Source organism: Mauremys mutica, chromosome 5, assembly GCF_020497125.1.
Source record: "Mauremys mutica isolate MM-2020 ecotype Southern chromosome 5, ASM2049712v1, whole genome shotgun sequence".
NCBI lineage: Eukaryota > Metazoa > Chordata > Testudines > Geoemydidae > Mauremys > Mauremys mutica.
Window position 1 is genome coordinate 29,308,390 of NC_059076.1, and position 19,097 is coordinate 29,327,486.

The window sequence follows — 19,097 nt, forward strand, 5'->3', positions numbered from 1 at the left end:
ATGTTTGAAATGTAGCTACATCTGTTTAAAAGTCATTCAAAGTGTTCTGAGTAATTTAATCTCTCTGTATCTTTCTTTGAGGCTATGGCCCTCTTTAAAATTAAGGGTAAGCAATTATATGTTTGTGTATCTATTTCTCTGTTGACTTTAATTTAAATTCCAGGAACAAATTAATTATTCAAAAGTAATGACTCAACAACAAAGTCATGTCCCTTTTAGGATACTAGTTACCGTTATGATGGTGGTCAAGGAGGCTAATCCTGATATAAGATTGATATTTATTTATTTTATTTTATTTTTAATTTTAAAATATGTTGGTGTTTATTTCTAAAAGAGGGGGAGGCGGGGAACGGATCATTTGGTTCTTCCTGACGTAAAATATCAGAAACATTTGTGAGTGTGATTAGGAGATTGTTGGCAGAGTTCAAAAGAAATATGGTCAACACATTCTGTGTACACACAGATGGATTTAAAAAAATCCAGAATGGGTTATCGTACCAACCTAGGAAGGACTCTTGAGAATGATCAGGCTCGCATAGTAATGAGTGAATTCATTATAAAATAGCCAGGGTGCCGCATGACTACTACCAGTGTTCTTTAAGTCATTTTGGCATAACTTCAGAAGGAATTTATTTTTGATAGTGACAAAACTTAAATGACCGGTAACTTCTTAGCTTTTATAAAATGCACCTGAAGCTTATTGCTATTTTGGGAAAAGAATAGTAACCATGCAACTGCTAGTGTCTAATAGCACTCAATATTGTGCTTTCTGAGAGGTTTAAGCATTTATTGAACAGTTAATATTTACTTAATACAGTATATTAGATTTTTTTAATATGGAAAAGGCTAACTAAGTTTTATCGTGGATGTAATTGGCATTCAAAAGTAAGTTTTAGCATACCTTGTTTCTTAAATATTTCAAAGGTGTTTGTCAAATAGAGTTGTATTTACCTTATTACAAACATAACTCTTTTTTCTCTTGTGACAGGCATCAGCTTGCAAAAGTGGGAACCTCACAGAGTTTATTTTGTGTAGCTAACTATGCAGACTCTGATTTAAAACTACATATGTGTTCTTCTTTTCTGTGCAGTATTTGTTTTTATTTTCAGAAGCACAAAATCCAGGTGCTGTAAGAATGTTTTATTAGTTAGATGATATTTTATTTTTCTGTGTCAAATCGTGTGAGGCTACTAGTCTTTACTGACCTTTTTTACTTTTTCCTCTTCTAAAATTAGACTTGAAATGCTGCCATTGTTACTATCACAGATTAAAATTACAATGATTATTACTGGGATTTTCAAAGGAGCCTATAAGAGCTGGGTATCTACCTCCCATTGAAAGTTAATGGGAATTGGACACTTTGACACTGGTTAGGCCCCTTTGAAAAGTTTGGCCTATACTCTTAAAACATATCAACAAAATTGGTCTGTAGTTATACAGCATGAATCTTAAAACACATGTAGCAAGTGGTTGTGATATTTTCAGGCTGTTTCTTTCCCGTAATATGACAAGAAAATTTTCTTAAAATCTCTAGTATAAAAGTGGGTATGAGCATTGCAGAATGTCAGTTACTGGAATGGAAAAGTGGAGTCTAAATTAGGATTATAGATATGAATCTTTGTCCTTTCTTAGGCAAACTCCCATTGGTTTATGTAGAAAGGAAATACAAATTCTCAGGTCCTAAGTAATAACTGGTTATATTCAGGCTTTTTAGTGAGTTCTCTAGCCAACTTTATTAAGATTATCTGATCACAGGTTTCACAAAACATATTACTGTTACAGCTTCATTGAAAAGCACAGCTTTAGCTAGTGTAAATTTAGGGGCTTGAGGAGAAGCCCCCTTTTGAGGACTTCAGTGGGACTTATTTGGTGCATAGGCCTTGGTGCATTGACCCTCTGCAAAGGTGCATTCCATAAAGATGCCTGGTTGCCAGCTCACTATCCCAATCTCCTTGTTAGGGTTAGCCCTGTAGAGCTGCTTCTAACTTGGCTAAAGTAGCATTTGTTACTCACTCTCTACTTTAATTGATTTCTATGCATATGTAAATTTTTATAAGATTTTTTTTAAATTGATTGCTGTATTAAATGGTCCCCCAAAACCTGAAGACTTCATGGAGGAGAGGATGAAGTCAATGGAAAGACACTTAATGACTGAAGTGGGCTTTAGAACATACTCTGTAACAAACAGAGAAATTTTATATTGGTACAGATTAGTTTGTGAAGACAAACTGTAGTGATGTTTGCTGCTGTTTTTCTTGCTGTGGTGAGTGATTGTGGTGTGGTGTGTGTATTTATTGCAATCTCAGTTACTAAAAGGTTCTGCCTTTAATTTCTGCGGCAACATGTACAAAGTGATATATACCTACTGAGTCAGTTTTCTGACTTTAGAGAGGTTCCGTTGGTTAGACAGGGTTAACATTTAGGATTGCCAGTTTTGCTTGGACATATTCCTGGAGGTTTCATCACATGACATAATCTTTAATTAAAGATCAGTCTTTAATTCCTGGAGACTCCAGGGCAATCCTGGAAGGTTGGTAACCCTATTAACACTGAGTTGGTTTTTTTAATCACACATCAAATTGTTTGAGTTACTTCGTGTTCACCATTTCACAGAAAATGTAGTTGTAAAGTTTTAACCACTTTTCAAGTTCTTATTTTCTTTCTTTGCATTTTTTTAAAAGTTTGGCGTTAGTACTTTATTTTCTTTACTTTTATTTTAGACATACTTCACTGGAGCATGGATTTTGCAATCTTATCTCAATATCAAGTTTTTTGCCGCTAAGAAATATTACTGTTTTGTAATAAGCAGTTAAACTCAGAAGTTGGGCTTGAATATTGGGAGCACTGAGTTAGATAAATAGGAACAAATGTTTAATCTTTATCCAATGTTGAGTTTTTGTTATGGAAAGCAGATGTAATATATGTTTCTTATCATTTGGATTTTAGTGGCTTTTCAGCTGTAACTAGCATTTAAATAATTACAGATTTGTTGTAATCATTCCCAAACAAATAACAAATCTAATAGCAATTTGATGTATTACAATACCCATAAACAGAAGCCATCATGTCACTTGGAAGTTTCAAAATAAATACAAAATGTTACAGATTTAAAAAACAAATCAAACAATTATTAAAAAATATAGCAAGATGCACATAAAGTTTTGCATATCTTTAGTTTCCGTACATTCTCTAACACAAAGCTAGAAATGTGAAAATTTGTGCTAGACAATACATAAATGTTTGACTCCAAGCTATAACAATAAACATAATACAGTTGAACCCTGTTATGTCGCCGGCCTAGGGGTTTGCCAAAAAGCGTCGAGATAACCGATGATCGAGATAAACCCCTATCCACCCCCCCACCCCTGAACTCCCCTGCCCTCTCTCCAACACCCCCTCCCTGCCCCCTTACCGCGGTGCCTGCACGTGGCTGGATCCGGCGAAGCGGGACGGGGAAGTGGGGCCGGGCACCCGGAGCCGGGCAGCCAAAGAAGCGGGACCCGGTAAGCGGGCTGGGCGGCAGGCGAAGCGGGGACTGGGTAAGCGGGGCGGGCGGCAGGTGAAGCGGGGACCGGGTAAGCGGCGGGCGGGGCGGCAGGCGAAGCGGGGACCGGGTAAGCGGGGCTGGGTGGGCGGGCGGCAGGCGAAGCGGGGACCGGGTAAGCGGGGCAGGGAGGGCGGGCACCAGGCGAAGCGGGGATGGGGTACGAGGGGACGGGCGGGCGGGGACCGGGGAAGCGGGGCCGGGCGGTCGGGCGGAGAAGCGGGGACCGGGGAAGCGGGGCCGGGCGGGCGGCGAAGCGGGGACCGGGAAGCGGGGCCGGGCGGGCGGGTACGCGGGGAACCGCGGGGCTGGGGACGCGGGGCTGGGGAGCCGGGGAGTGGGCGGCCGGGGACGTGGGGAGCCGGGCGGCCAGGGACGCGGGGAGCCGGGCGTCTGGGGAACAGCGCGGCTGGGGAGCCGGGGAGCGGGCAGCTGGGGACACGGTGGGTCGGGGATGCGGGGAGCCGGGCGGCTGGGGAACCGCGCGGCTGGGGAGCCGGGGCTAGGGCAGGAGTCGCGTGGCCGGGGAGGGATGCGGCAGGAGCCGGGCAGGGCCGCCGCCGGAGTTACAGTCGAACCCATTTATCTCGACCTCGGTTAGTGGCATATTCGGCGCTCTTCTGTGCTCGAGATATTAGGGTTCGGCGAGATTAAAGAATCGACATAACCGATGAGAAACCGATAAGACAAAGAGGGAGTTTGGCGGTTCCACTTCTAAAACGTCGACTTAATAGGATTGGCAAGTTAACCGAGGTCGAGATAAATGGGTTCGACTGTACTTCATTTTTCAATTTATAGAAAGGTAAATAATACCGGCTTTCTGCTTGAAAGCATTAGCATATCATAGTATCTGTAACTGTCTTTTATGAGACTACTAACATTTTAATGATGTAGGCAGTACACAGAGAAATACAGCTTTGTATTTAATAATTATGTGTAAGTAAGATCTCTCCCTACACACACAACTTCATCGGGTTTTTTTCTGACTGAAATTTTTTTGACTAACTCCGATAAGTAGATAAACACAAATTAACAGGCAGTGTAAAATGCATTGCACTGAAGAACTTGAAAAATGTCTGTTTTCAGTATTGTATTGGGAGCACTTGTTCATTCTAGTTCCAGGGCTGTTGCCAGTTTTAGCAATATTCCCCATTTTAAGTACAGCAAGAAATGTCTCTGGAAACTAATATCTTTAAAACATGCAGCAGGCTGCAACTAGTGATCTTGGGCATTTGCTACACATTTTGGAAGTCTGCTTTACAGAGATGGGGCTTGATAATCCCCTTCACTTACTGGGCTTATCATAAGGTACTTTCGTTGACTTAACTGAAATTACTCCTGATTTTGCACCAGTGTGAGGGGACATTCAGGCTGTTGATGTTTAGGAGACTGAGAGTTATGTATGGCAGCTGTACTGATATATGCTGGCTAGTATATTGCAATTGGAACATCCGAAGGTGTAGGCACTGGTGTTACATGACCCAATTTATCTTAAAAACCTGTGTGACATACTATAATAGAACTCTTAAAGAAGTTCTTAACTATGTGTCATTTTTTTAATCCAGTCAACAAAATATGTTCCATTCAAGCGTTTCCAATATTAGACATATTCCTTGAGCTGAAAATGTTATGGTCTCTTCCAACATACTCAACTAGTTAAAACCATTAACACAACATCAAACTACGATACACTCCAGGCCAGTACAATTTAGAGAAAACATTTACTTAATTAAACATATCTGAGGGGAAAAAACAAACACAACATAATATACCATTAGAGTTCTTGAAAAATTACAAAGGGTTTTTTGTTGTTTTTGAGAGTCATTGCTCTTAAATATTGTTTCATAAGTCTTGAGTAAAGCACTACTTCCCTTGATGGGTGATGTAGCTGAGATAATAAAATTAGAAGATATCCCTATCTACTAAAGAAGAGGAGGAGAACAATACATATTTTAGCAAATGTGAGACCAGGTGGGGAAATCTCAGGTTCATAAACAACCATTTTTTCCCTTTTTTATTTCATGTGGTTTTCAGGTTTTGGCATTTGGGTCCTTGCAGCACATAACAACATGCTTCAGTTTCTTGGGGATGCAAAACATTTTCACAATTGTAAACAATGCTCAGAGAGGTGTTCAAGGTTCCTAGACAAAGGGTTGCAGCACTCAGGGATACCCTCTGATTGGGGGGAATGATGGATTATAAACAGGATAACGTCCAGTATTACAACAGTTCCTAGACAATCCTAAGGCGCTTTTGAGCTCTGGCCTGTATACCACCATGTCCTTGTGATGAAACAGTATTTTTATTCTTTAAGAAATTAGAGCTGGCAAATATGGAGATTTGGAAAATTGTTCCAAAAACACCATGGATTTTGAAATAAGCATTTAAAATCCACATATAAACTGCTTATAAGGTTTTAAAGAGTCTCTTATGAGGTCCACTAAGTTCGCTTTAAGGGATTTTCTTTCCATTTAATACCACTGATTGCTGTTGCAGTAATAAAAGAAATTAATGAAAAATACATTACTACAGAAGAAAATTGCTTTCATTTAAGACTCTGATTTACTATATATTTATTTTGCACTGTAGTTGTAGCCATGTTAGTCTCGGGATATTAGACAAGGTGGGTGAGGTAATATCTTTCATTGGACCAGCTTCTGTTGGTGAGAGAGACAAGCTTTTGAGCCACACAGAGCTCTTCTTCCGGTCTTCTGAAAGTCTTCAGGTGGTCTGAAAGTTTTTCTCTTACCAACAGAAGTTGGTCCAGTTAAAGATACTACCTCCCCCACCTTGTCTCTCTCTATTTAACGTCCTTTCTATTCAGCTTTCCCTATTAGTATGTATGTAGTTAAATGTCAGCTCAGATAGGTGAGCAGCAAACTTGTTTGAGGACTTTCAGATCTGATTCCCAAAGTTTAAAAAAAAATCTAAAATCATTATGTGGTACTTCAATTGTGATGTATGCTCCTGTTTAGCTGCCAAAATTACACTTGGAAACCTTGTTTAAAACAATAGCGATCTGCACCACCTATGAGTGCATTGCACAAATCAGGATGAACATTCGTTATCGGGACTCATCAAATGCTCCAGTGTTCAGTCCGATTAAACTGAGCACAGTAGATTACAAGGTGACATAATAAAGTTGGCATGAATATGCCAGCTGTATAACAGCATATAGGAAAGGTGAATGGATCTTCAGATAAGGTTAAGGGTCTGATCACTGCATTCAGTGTATGACTTCAGTGGGTTTTGAATCAAGGCTTAAAGGCATGATCTGTGGCATCCTTAATTCTCATTGACTTCAGTGAATCTTCACAAAATTGACTGTTACGTTGTTTCACTATCTAAACCTGATTAAATTGAGAGACTTAATCGACAGAATGTCTTAGTAACTGAACACTCAATTTTATGAGGTGTTGGCCAAGATCTGTAGGATACTAAACATCTTCAGCACTACGGATGGTGAATCAGGCCCTAATTTCTGAGGGCTGATGGGAATTCCAATGGATGCATGATGCATTCATATTTCACATCAGGAAATCCTGGCAACAAAGGGTTAAAAATTTTCTCCTCCGCTTTCATTTAATCTATTTCTCACTTTTAAATTGTATTTCTTCTATGTTTTACTCACCACTTGTGGGGTGTTGTGGTAGATGTGGTGTTGGTGAAGCTTGTCAAAAGTAACTATGTTCCAGAATAGAATATTAAAAAGAAGTGGATTTAAAGAAAAGATAGGTGTTCATGGGAAGTAGATTTGACAAAGATTCATTTAGGAAAGGAAGAGATGAAGTGATGTTGGGTGAAAATAGTTTTCTTTCTCTAGCACACTTTTCATGGTCAGGATTAGTTGGGGGTGAAAAAGAAGCAGTGTTCAGATGCCTCAGTTTTATAAGCTGCAATCCAAACTATCTACATCAATAAATATATTTACTTGAAATAATTTTGCTTGTCACAGGTCATACTGTGTTAGTCTCAAGAATTCCAAAGTGTTTCTTATTCAGGGTCTGAAACAGCAGCTCTTAATCAAGCAGCACTCTTGCTGTCATTATCCAAGCTTGCCGGTACATTGGTACAGCATGTGATGTTAATGGGGTGTGTTGCTCAAGTAAGGACTAGAGTGTCAGACCCTCAAATCATTAAATTTTGAGCAAAGATTTTTGTTTTTCTACCTCTGGACCCTTTTGTTCTTGTAGCTGTCACTAGTGGAGGCTTTCACGAAATAGTCCTTCAGTGCACCACTGATCATCGTCCATGAACATGAGTCTGATTACATAAGAAGCATGTAAAGAATCTGTTTATGATGTGATCACAAATAGGCTCTCTCAGTGCACAGGCTAGCTTGTCTGATGGAAAAAATAAACATTACATCAGCTAACAAAATTATCGCTGACTGTATAGAAGAAGATGAAGGTTGTAAAGTCACTTTAGGGTTTCAATTTGTTTAGGAAAGCTTGTATCACCCAGCTGTAGAACATCACACAGAACCTCTGCAATGTACCAAAGTTTTTGTAGGAAAAGAACATAGAAATAGAGAAAGACATCTTAATTTCATCAGTTGCTTTCTCTTGCGCTAGCTTGATGGAGTGAGCCACCCGTGAGAATGAAACTTTCTTTAGTAAAATAACTAAAAAGTACAAATGCAAATAATTAAACTTGTTTAAATGAAGGTTTCCTGCTTGCTAACCTGATTAAAATTGGTGATTTAAGTCAATTTATTTAAATCAATTCACCCTGGGTATACCCATCAGCAGCCTTTGATACTGTTGACCATGATCATGGAACTCTTGGGTCTTCTCTTCTTTCCCTGTGGAGTGTTCCCAAAGGGCCACATGAGGACTAGTACATTGGCCCGAGGGCCGCATCACTGAAACCTTTTCATACAATGATACAAAAGTATAGTCAAAATGAAAAAAATGAAGAGTAATATAGTAAAAATGAAAGAGTAATACAGTATGCTATTAAAAGTCAATGTATTTGCTTTTTAAAAACTGTAATGTGAAGTGGGGGTTAATAAAATATAAACACCTGTAACTATTCCTTATGTGGTCAGTAACACTGATGATGATCTACACTAATGGCAGGAGCTTTTTAAACGAACTATTCATACAAAATACATTGCCATTTTAACAAACATTCTTCCCAGCTACTCTCAGCATGCCTTGCTCTGTCTCTAAGGCGGCAGCAAGGTGGAGTAGAGCATGCTGGGAGTTGCAGGCCTCTACTGAGTGAATTTACTCAGCAGCACGTCCACGTTCCCTAGGAGGGTCGGGGATTTCTTTCCCAGCCAGGCGTTGTTGAGGGTGAGAGGTGCGGGGAACAGGCTTGGCCTTTCCCTCCCTCCCAGTGTTAAAGGAAAAGGGCTTTTCCCAGTACCTGGCTGCTGCGGCTTTCCCAGCTCTCTTCTCCCCCAGTGTTTCACACTGCGCATGGGATCAGTGGGGACAGATTTCAATGGTGGGTGTGTTTGGCCCTCCCTTAAGGAAGGGGAGATTTGAAGAGTGGAGAAGGGGCTGGCTGAGGGTTGGTGTGAGTCGGGGTATAATTGGAGGGGAGGATTGGGGATGCAGGAAGAGCAGGCTCAAGGGCTTGGTTGGGAGCGAGGAGCTGCAAGGCTGTTTGTCAAGCTTGGGCAGTTTGACTCGGGTAAACTTCATAGAACTGTGGAAACGGCTCATTGAAATGCACACGACAGACATCCCCACCCCCAAAGCGAGAGTGACTGTAAACACTGCCTTAAACAGCAGCTCCAAGAGCCCGCTTCCCTGCCTGTCCTCCTCCCCAGAGCATGTGTGTGGGAGCTGGCAGCAGCAGGGCCAGAGGTGGGTTATGTTTTGCTGATCCAGCTAACGTCTTCCCTGCCCTGCCTCTTCTCACCCCTTCCCCACCCCTATTCCACCCCCTTCCCCAAATCCCCACCCCGGCCCTGCCTCTTCTCCACCTCCTCCCCTGAGCGCACTGTGTCCCTGCTCCTCCCCCCTCCCTCTTGGAAAGTCCAAAGCGCGGCCAAACAGCTGTTTGGTGGCGGGAAGCACTGGGAGGTAGGCGGAGGAGTGGGGACGTGGTGCACTGGTAGGGGGCGGGGGTGAGGGGAGCTTGGCTGCCTGTGGAGTTGGCGCCTATGGCGGGCCGCAGGAAACAACTCCCCGGGCTGCATGTGGCCTGTGGGCAGCATGTTTGAGACCCTTGATCTAGTCTGACCCCGTGTATTAACACAAGCCACAGTTTTAACCCAAATATTCCTGCATTTTACCCAACAATTTATTGAACTACAGCATAACTCTTAGACATCTGGTAATGATGTAAAGACTCAGAATGATGGTGAATTTATCACATCCCTCGGTAAATTGTTCCTGTGGTTAACTTATCCCCAGCCTCACTTCCTCCTTATCACAGTCCTCCTTTCAGTTCCAGTCACACTACCCAAGGCTTCATTTCTCACTTTTCTTAGGGGCCTTTGACTCCCTTGCCATTTAAGGAAGTGTCACTAGAAATGATTATGTCACTGCTGGGGTGTGAATTTTCCAGTTTCACTTCTTATTTGTTGCAGCCTCTGGGGACATCACAGGAAACATAAACAGATCGTCCTTATGGGAGGCTTTTAAGGGAGTTGGGCTTATATGTGAAGGATGGAGGCAGGGGGTGTACTAAGATCCTAGAAGGACCTTTGTGAATAGCTAAAGCAGAAGCTCACAGAGCCGAGCTTCAACTATTTTATCATGACCGGGAGTGAAATCAGCACGTCCAAGTAAAACCATCAGCTTCTTTCTTTTCCAGTTGTACAAGAAATAAATAATGTAAAGACTGTTTGAAATACAAGATTATAGGAAAGAACATTTGAGAAAACTGAGACTGTATAGTTATTGTATGTTTCTTGAGTGGCTTTGTGCTGCTAAACAGCTCACTCCTACACTATCTATTCTCCATTGCCTTTTTTGTGTAGTCATTTATACCTGCCAAGAGTGTGCAAAGTGGGCAGTAAAACAGTACCAAATCAAAATGCATACAAGGGGCCAGGCAGTGGCAAACTAAGCCCAAAATGTTGTGCTTCCCTGCTCAGCTATGCCCTACAGCATAGCTGGGGAATACCAATATGGTTACTACTGTCTAAAGTTGGATCAGGAAGTAAAGTATCCATGTGCCGTGTTTGTAGGTAGCTAATACAAAGAATACCATCTACTAGTATATCTGAATATCTGCTATTATTGTTAGCCTTCTACGTTTAGTGAAATTGTTGTTACATGGCAAAAGACTTCCTGACTGCTACATTTTACTTGGTTTCAAAGGGACGTTTTTTACTAACTTAATATTTTATTGCAGATAACCAGAATACTTTAGTCACTTCAGCAATTGCCTTGAAAAATGTGCCTCGTGCTGCAAGTGTAAATGAATGGGGATATTTGTGAAAACCCAAGTTGGATCCTGGTTACAAGAACAAATTAGGAAATTGGACAAATTTGGAATTTTCTATGTGTAGACAAAGACTATATAGCAGTCAGAAGAGTTATAACAAGAAGACAGCAATGGGCAAATGTAAGCTGGCTGACCCACCAATTCCAGCTGAAAGCTTGGTGTAGAGTCAGAAGAGGACCCCACGAAGAGAGACTGCTGGCATAGCTCTCTCTCCTGCCTTGGTTTCATCTAGAATTTTTTGCTTGGTCCTATCTGTCCCAGACCCTATCTCCTTCTGCCAGAAGACTATTCACATTTCCTTTATGCTAAAGAGGAACTCTGATAAGCCACATCAGCATGTCTGAGTCAACAGTAATGAATCTTCAATTCCTTAGACATTTAGGGCTTTGTAGGTTAAACTCCACCTGAAAAACAGTAGTTAGTCAGTGAACCTCATGGAGCATAGGTAACATATGCTGCCACAAGGGTGACCAGATGTCCCTATTTTGGGATCTTTTTCTTATATAGGCTCCTATTACCCCCCACCCTTGTCCCGATTTTTCACACTTGCTGTCTGGTCACCCTAGCTGCTACTGAGAGGACACCACTTATCAAGTGGGCTGCTGTGTTCTGCATCAGCTTAAGTTTCTGGATGTGTTTCTTGTGTACACTTGTATAGAGTTTGTTATAGTAATCCAGTCTCCTTAACTGAGCAATTCAAACCTTAAAGGGTAGGGGTCTGTTCAGAGAAAGATGAGATTAGAGCCAGTTTTTCTGAAAATGTTGCCCATCCTCCGTTATAACAGCAGCCCTACAGACTCTTAACCAACTCTACCAGACATCTCAAATATATGTGCACAATATGATCAGAGTTCTTTACATAGGTCACTAGCTGTTCGATTCTTCAGCACCAGAATTGGATTTTCCCAGCACAGGCTGCAAGAAAATGACTTTGGGAGGTGGGGTGAAGTGCAGACATAAAGTCTAGGTAAGGATTGTTTTCCCCCACACTCTTCAACAAAACTATGAAACACACTTGCGTGTACTCCTATTGCTCCTCGCCTGGCTTTTGTGCCGGTAGCTGTTGGAATGCTGAAGAGTAGCAGCTGGAAAAATGTAAGATTTTTCTGCTTGCTTTGTCTCTGAACATATGGCCTCATAGCCAGTGGTTGCTGCTGCTGTTCTTGTTTGCCTCATAGAGAACTTTCCCAGCCTAGAGCAAGCTTTACATTGTGCCATGATGTTAGTGTTCCAAAACTGAAGAAACCCGAGAAGGGGAGACAGCCTTCCTGAAAGAAACAGATGGTTACTGTTTTAAATGCAGGCAACCCCCCCCTCCCGGGTTCTACCTAATATGTAGTGCTGTGAGAGGAGGGGGATTTTTTGGGTGTTTGAGGGGGAGAGAGGTGGAAAGGGGGAGGCGAGGGATGAAAAAGAGAAAAGTTATTGGAGCTTTTTCATATCCTACTTAATCACAGTCATATGTCAGGCTTTTTCAAGCAAGAAAGGAGGGAGTGATGGCTGTTGAAATTTGTTGCCTGCTGGAATTCTACAAGTGAGCTGTGCTGTGTGGTAAGTTCTGTGGCTTGGTTGCTGCCTTAATGAATAGAGCCTTTCCACAGCTGCCAAGCCTGCAGCAAATGTGGTCAAGGGATTTATTACGAAATGTACCAAATCTTGGCATGGAGCTAATTGCGTATAACAAGAAGCGTGCTGGAAACTCGGACCTGAAAGGTGACAAATGCAGAAAGTGTTCTATTTCTGACTGCTGAAAGAGGTTTTGTGTCAGAATGTCTCTGTCTGTGCTCATTGCTAATGAGCTTCCAAACAAGTGTTATGTTTTCTGTTGTTTAACGCGGTTAAGATAAATGATGGTTTCCTTTTTGGATTTTTATTTCATAACCATCTGAAAGAGTAATCACTATATAGTTGTAACAGTTCAAGTCCTCTAACTAAATGTTGAGGAGCTGTTCTCAATGTATGTGAAACATGCATGCGAAGTGAGACAGATAAGAGTTGAAAGACACCTTGCTAGACACTGAAATTTTCAAATATTTAAGCTGAAAATTCAGACCTGAAGACAAAGCTTCAAAGGTGAAACTAATAGCATTTGTAAAGGTATGTGGGAATATTTAAGGAACATAGTGACAAAATATTAATGGGAAGAATGTTAGTTGCTGGGATTTCAGAGTTCATTGAACTTGATATAGTTGTATATATGACTTCTATGCTTATTTTCTGGAGTTGATTATTTATATGTGTGCTAAATAGGACTGTTCCGTGGTAACTCTTAAGCAAAACAGCAGTCCAGCTTCATTTGTCCTTTCTACCATCTCTTGCTCTTTTTTTCATATTTTCATAGTACTTGTAGTTTTTAAAAAAAATACCTTTTGACCTTTGCTGTCTAATAGGGTTAATCTTTCTCTCTGCAGACACATTGAGGTGAACAATACTGTGTTCGCCTCTTGAGGTCAGTGTGTGACTCCCAGAGCCATCAGATGATCTCCATGTGTGACACCAAAAGTCAGAGGTATTTCAGAGAAGGGAAGGAAAATGGATAGAAAATTTAGAGTGCAGTGGGGCCAAAATCTTTTAAAACCCTGGGGGTGCTCATTCAGGGCAGCAGAAAATATACACAGAGGTTGGACTGATTTACAGATTGTTTGCTGAACTATAATTTATGTTTAAAACAGTGTGATGGAGAAGGTGCGGTCAGGATTGTGATGAGGAAGCAAAGAAGTGGCCTATTGACTTGCTACCAATAAATCTGTAATGACATGGTTTTAATATTGAACTGGAAGCATCAGCTTTAAAAAAAAAAAAGTTGGATAGCAGCTTTCATGCTAATGTTTGAAACAGCAGCCAAAAGAGAATGATGTATGTTAAAGTAATACAGAATTATAGAATCACCGAGATTCTCAAAAGCATTGTGTCCCACTGACAGAACACATACTCCTAAATCCATTAGGCACTTCTGAAAATCTCCCCCATAGCACTTAGAGGTGGGAAAAAAACCTAAACCATCCTCCTTCCTGTACAGGATGTATAGTACTGTTTGTAGGCATTTAGATTTAAACAATATTAGGATTGAGGCGTAAGCCCACAGAAAAATTCAAATGATGCACACGATCTATCTTCAACTCAGTTTTGTTGTACCTAATGACTGCATCTTTTCTGGTCCATTTTCAAAAGAAAGGTAGTTCCTTTCTCAAAATTTGTGGATCTGTTCTGCAGCTTGCGAGCCTAGGATGGTTAAATCCAATCAAATTTACCTTCATGACATTTTTCATGACGATTCTTCCTTGTATTACTTACCATTGTGCCACTGGCCAGAGGAGTGAGAGTTCTGGGTACATGGCTAAATCAAACAGGCAAGATTCCCCAGTTGTTGAATAATCTTCCCTGATAGCATGTGGGTTTCTGATTCCCTTCCAGTGGTGGGTGTTCTCTGAAGGTCACGGATACAAACTCCATTGACAGCTGAGTTCCCTGGTGGACAGGATAGAGTGGGTTGAGGCTGCACTATCCTGGTTGATGGTGTAAACAAGTTTCCCTGGTGCAAGCTGACCTGCTCCATGTAGTGAATTTTTTGAGTGGGGGGGGAGCATAATCTTGACACCTACTGTTCCATTGAGTGCACATGGGGAACAGTCCCTGCACTTTCTTGAAAATAACTGATTTTGCCTAGTGCCCGAGGGGGCACACCCCATGCTGCAGAGGAAAGCAGAATGTCTTTATCTGGAAACATGCACTTTAAACTGCCAAAATTTTATACTAGGCATCCTCAGTCTGGTATTTTCAATCATTAAGATATACGTGATTTCAAAAACAGATGTTTGTAAATTATATAAAGTGTATAATCCTGAGAAGTGTATATATATTTTTCTAATTCACATAATTAAAAAATGGCTCAAAAGGGATACTAAAATTTTCTAGATATACTAATGTTTTTGCTGAGATCAGATGTGGAAAGTTTAATCACAAAAGGACTAACTTTGCAAAAAGTCTGTGTTTGGGGGGAAAAAAAGATACAATGGAAACTGATTTGCAATATTATCAATTGTCTGCCTTAGGTCAGACTAGATAAGGGGTTGGCAACCTTTCAGAAGTGGTGTGCCGAGTCTTCATTTATTCACTCTAATTTAAGGTTTCGTGTGCCAGTAGTACATTTTAACGTTTTAAAAGTCTCTTTCTATACGTCTATAACATATTACTAAACTATTGTTGTACGTAGAATAAATAAGGTTTTAAAAATGTTTAAGAAGCTTCATTTAAAATTAAATTAAAATGCAGAGCCCCCCCCCCGGACCGGAGGCCAGGACCTGGGCAGTGTGAGTGCCACTGAAAATCAGCTTGTGTGCTGCCTTTGGCACGCGTGCCATAGGTTGCCTACCCCTGGACTAAATGATCATAATGGTTCCTTCTGACCTTAAAGTATATGATTCTATGATTCTTTTGAAAAGTGTCCATTTCCAGGTAAAGAAGATAAATATTTGTTTAACTAGAAATGCCTGAGGTACTCATTTTCATAATACATAGTTTTGAGTATACAACAACAGCAGCACAGTAAATTGTTAGTTTTATACTTAGATGTCATAGGCAGTTTGTCAAACCTTAAACCACATGATATCAATGTGGCTACTACCTACTCTTGTTATAGTATGTTAAACACCGAGAAAGGTAATCTGCCGTAGTTCAGACTGATCCATAAACTGCTGTAATGCGGCTCTCACATTTCAGTAACTCACTGCTGGTATTTCCCACCCTGGCTGTACTGTGTGGTGCTTGTTGGGAAAGTTGACAGGCATGCAAAGTAAGGTGTGCAAATGAAGGAGAGAACAGAAAATAAGCATGCTACCTGTATACTACTTTCCCAAAAGGTTTGATCTGGGATGCACAATGTAAGTTAAAGAAAGCCTCGAGTAGCTTTCAAGTGAGCATCTGACACATACTGCATGCTGCAAAAATCACCCTAGGTTTCACTGACCTTGGTATATGGTTAAACTATTCTTTAACAATTTTTCCAATGTATTAGGCCCAGATAATCTTTTCTTTGACATTAACACATATATCTTCTCTTCCACCATTTTTCTCCACCACAAACAATTAGACTAGCCTTTGCAATGAGTCTTTCATAAGTGGCTTTTGATATTGAATTGGCAGCATCAGCTTTAAAAAGGAAGAAAAAAAGAAGCAAAAATGGTTGGATAATGACTTCACTTCAAACATCATCAGAGACCAGAAGAAAATGATGTATATTAAAGTAACATAGAATGAATCATAGGAGGGGATTCTCTAAAGCACAAAGTCCCATTACCTTTTTACAGCGCTTCAGATTTCTGGGGGCAGATCCTTACCTACTGTAAATTGTCATAGCTCCATGTGCACAATTTGTACCAGCTGAGGGGGGTCTAGCCTCTGGTCTTTTGTGTATTAATGATATGTACTGCTCTACATAAAGCCCCAATCTTGAATTTGTGGTGCACTATGTTAGTGTGGAGACCAGTGGTTTCATTGGAGATCCACTCAGGCACAGTGTTCAACCTGTGTGCACTGGATTTCAGCATCAGTGCCTAAGTACATAACCACATAATTCTGAAGTCTGTAGAATAGAATACTGTGCAGGTCACCCAGCCAGCAAACCACATAAAAGAGAATATTTTCAGCTCTTATATTGAGTCTTTTATCTCAGGATCTCAAAGCACTTTCCACTAAACCTGGCACTTCTGTGATGCTGGTAAATATTATACTAATTTTGCATATGGGTAAACTGGCACATCAAAGTTTCCCTCTTACACACACAGATCCATAGGAAAAAAGGACAACTATTAAGAAAACAAAATAAGTATATTATGGAGAACTTGGATGTTAAGCCCCAGTAAAAATAGTTATTCATTGTTAATGTGGCTGCAAATATTGGTGAATGCCTGTCCCACAAAATACTATGCCATTTTCTGCATAATTGTTGAATGGTATGGTCATATGTTTAATATTTTTGTTGTTGTTGTTAACCCTCAACTTGGTTTTATATACAAAAAGAGCAGGCTAAGCATATTACGCATGTCAGATAAGGCTATTGAATGTGATTTTGGTTACATAATTGTCACTTTCATTTTGGCATGACTGATCGTTTGACAGCTAAATACAGTGGGTACGCTTAAAAAGCACAGTATTCCCTATCTAAGTATAAGGAATATCACTGGAACTGGTAAGACCGCTAAAACTGGAATGCACTTTTTACATTTGCCCACTGTATCAATTCATTCTTATAACTCATTAATTTTAAAACCATCAGGCATTCACATTAAGTTGGGGGTGTTACTTCAGGCCATGAGCCTTGAAAGGAGTGGGAGACCAGTTTCTGCATGAACAAGACAGATCAGGTTCACACCATTTTATAGGGGCAAATCTGTGTCCAGAATTGTGTCTTGTTGAATTTTGGTAAGTTTTTCTCAGAGATGCCATGTGTATATTAGGGAGTTTGGTTGGGGAGATCTTACAGTTCAGTCTATGCGTCTCATTGCTAGTAAAATGAGGTGAGTTAAGGTATTGCAGTTGGCTTAGATTGTCTATGCCTGCCTAAAGGATCGCAGAGTGCTAGCAAAAAATGATCATAAATCCTCTGAGCACATTTCCCAGACCTGAAGAAGAGCTCTGTGGAACTTGAAAGCTTGTCTCCCCCTCACCAACAGAGGTAGCTCCAATAAAAGATCTTAACTCACCCATCTTCTAACTCTAATATTCTGGGACCAACATAGCTACAACAACACTGCATACAACCAGTCAGACAGTCAACATCAAGAGATGGCAGAGGCTTTATGATAATTTTTGGTAGCACTCTGCTATCCTTTAGGCAGGCATACATGTTTGCCAAATAAAGGAACCTGAGTGAAGAGACTGCAGATGAACTGACTTCTTGGGGAACTAAATGGAAGAGATCTTGAGGAAACCCCAATCCCCTGGGCAGAACTCTAGCATGAAAACCATGGCAGCTAAATATTTAGGTGGTGAAGTCATTTTTGTGTGTGTTGGGATATTTGGAAGTTTGTGTTTCTGCATGATGCACTTAATTTTCCTTTTGTTGTTTTAGTTTAGTTATTTTGTTGAAATTGGATTGATGCCTATAGTTACAAATGCATTCCCATTGTAGCAATTATCAGCTTCTTCTTATGACTTTTTTGATTTTCTACCTTTTTTGGGCTGAAATCTGGCAAGTTTATTTTCAACCCAGGAATTAGTATTTTGGTAAATTTGAGCAAAAACATTTCAACTGTGTGTGTGTGTGTGTGTGTGTGTGTGTGTTTTGCTTTGGGGTTGTTGTTTTTAAGAACAAAGAGTGAAAAAATATGTTTCCTGTGAGGATAACTGTATTGCAACCTATTTTTTTCAATGACTATAGTGCTTCAGTGGTTTGATTTATACTTCTGAATTTGGCAGGGAGATAATCCCTAAGTCATAGGTGTGTGTGGCTCATTGGTCTGGTTGCAATTTGTGAAAATTATATGAGTTTATGAAAAGGACTTTGGGCGTGTGCACTGAATTCCTTTAATGTGGTCCGTTAACAGCCTGCCAACATTCTATTGGCATGTGTAGCATAAGCATCTTGACCTCCTTATGCTTGCTTAGGGCTCTGTCTAGGACTTCTTTACTATCTCCTTCAGAAAATAAGTATAGGTGAGTGTGGAAGAAGCCACGGATCAAGGGATTCGTGTTGTATATGATACAGAAAGGTGTGCCTGGAATGAAGCAAGGACTCTTCCTTATGCATTGCCTGTATTGCTCCTAACAGAGCACTTTCATTTCATTAGTTAATTTTCTTTTTAAAAGTGTAGGAAATTCCATGAGACACCTACGTTGAAAAGATGTTAAGAATGAAAAGGGAAGGTGAGAAAATAACAAAATACAGGTTGTATATACAGCTTAAACTCTGTGCTCTTCTGCACATGTATTGCATTCGTCTTTTTGGTGTAATTTAAAGACTATCTTCATCTGAACAAAAGCTGTGTGGGGAACCTTAACTTTATTTCGGACTCTTGAGTGCTTCACATTAACATTCTTCTAATATGTTTTTTGTGTTTGTATGTTTGTTTGTTACTTTGGTAAGGAGTATCCATAAATTCCCTGGCAACTTTTTGGCACTAATGGTATGTTTACATTTGCAGTG

The 19,097-nt window shown here is 40.5% G+C and overlaps 1 protein-coding gene across 11 annotated transcripts in view; it reads left to right on the forward strand.

Moving 5' to 3' along the window:
• The window catches only part of BMPR1B (bone morphogenetic protein receptor type 1B), a 375,661-nt gene that overhangs the window by 74,072 nt on the left and 282,492 nt on the right, over positions 1-19,097 (forward strand). For 3 of the 11 annotated variants that reach the window (XM_045018523.1, XM_045018532.1, XM_045018527.1), the window contains exon 3: positions 13,366-13,463. The exons of the other annotated variants lie outside the window; for them this stretch is intronic. The gene's annotated coding sequence lies outside the window, so the exon portion shown is untranslated. The remainder of the gene's footprint in view (positions 1-13,365; positions 13,464-19,097) is intronic. 11 annotated transcript variants of the gene reach the window in all.